A 1,566-nucleotide genomic window follows, 5' to 3' on the forward strand; every position below is an offset into this window, starting at 1 on the left:
CTAATCCAAGCCACAGTATTTTCAATTGTCTCATATGCATGTGAAACCTGGACAATGAACAAGGAAGACTGAACAAGAGTTGATGCATTTGAATTGTGGTGTTGGTGAAGAATACTGAAAATATCATGGACTGCCAGAAGAACTAACAAACCTGCCATGGAAGGAATGAAGCCAGAATGCTCCCTGGAAGTGAGACTGGCCAGACTTCATCTCACCTACTTTTGGAACTGCTGTTAGAAGAGACTACTCTAAAGAAGGATATCATGCTTGGTAAAGTGGAGGGTCAGCAAAAAAGGGCAACACCTTCAACAAGACAGACCGACAGAGTGGCTGCAAAGATGGGCTCAAGTACAGCAAGGATTGTGAGGATGGCGCAAAACTAGGCGGTGTTTCCTTCTGTTGTATACAGGGTCACTATGACTCAATGACACCTAACAACAACTCATCTCCAAAATAGCAGCTCTCAAAATTTGGTACACAGAATCAGGAGGGACAGAAGTCTAACAACATACATAACAATACTCAAACATTAGTTGTCTTTTTCACTTTATTGACATTCACATTGATGGTGAGTAAACTGCTGATGTCTGAACAGGAATCTTAACAGGAATCCAAACAGTGGCATCAAACAAGTAGTTGTTGTATCCTTCAAAGCTACACATTTGCAGTTAAAATGTTTCCTTTCTAAATCAGTTTCACTTAAGAAGGCTCTTGATGGAGCAATAAACATCAACTCGACCCTTGAGTTTTAAACAACTTTTAAGAAATATTCTGTGTTTTGAAACAGTATATCTATATAAGGCACTTTTGCCACAAACAGAAGTATGATGGTCGTCTTAAAAAACACTGTGAGCTGAATCACTTGCTTTTTTTTCAAGGAACATCAATTTTTTTACTTGAATGAGTAACTGACAAAAATATGGTTATACACACCTATGTATTTGGCAGGCATTTTTCTAAGTAAGTATCACTTCAAGAAAAAGATCTGAGAGTATTTGTTACCAATGGCTAAAATTTGAGTTTTCAAGGACCACTGTAAGCCTGACAGCTTCAAAATATTTCTAAGATTTTCTGATGAGCAATATGGCAATGTTAACTAATGTGATTTTTTAGAATATTATATAATAAAATGTGTCAACATTTATTAAGATCTATATAAGTCATTGAACCTATATTTGCCAAATGGCCCGTGAGAGATAACCAAAATCATGCATGGATAAAAGATCATTCAAAGTGTAAGGGAGACCAATAGATTTTAATGTAACATACAATATATTATGAAAACATCACTGATGTGGCTACAGATTCCACATTTCAGCTAACCTTTAAATTGTCAAGTGTTAGTGTAGTATCCATAATTATCTGAAAAGGCTTTTAAAATATTACTCCTTTTTCTAACAAAATATTTGTGAAACCTCACGGTCTTCATATACTTCAACCAAAACAACATTCTGCAAGAGACTGAACATAACTCCAGATGGATCAAAGACTTAAATGTGAAACCTAGAACTATACAGTTTCTCAAGGAAAATTTAGGCTCAAACTTAAGGGCCCTAATATTTGGTA

At 35.7% G+C, this 1,566-nt stretch overlaps 1 protein-coding gene across 1 annotated transcript in view; it reads right to left on the reverse strand.

Annotated features, from left to right (window-relative positions):
• The window catches only part of SBF2 (SET binding factor 2), a 636,061-nt gene that overhangs the window by 361,014 nt on the left and 273,481 nt on the right, over positions 1 to 1,566 (reverse strand). The window lies entirely within an intron of this gene.

The sequence above is a fragment of the Orycteropus afer genome, unplaced genomic scaffold, assembly GCF_000298275.1.
Source record: "Orycteropus afer afer isolate SDZICR_OR568_19922 unplaced genomic scaffold, OryAfe1.0 scaffold00014, whole genome shotgun sequence".
Classification (NCBI taxonomy): domain Eukaryota; kingdom Metazoa; phylum Chordata; class Mammalia; order Tubulidentata; family Orycteropodidae; genus Orycteropus; species Orycteropus afer.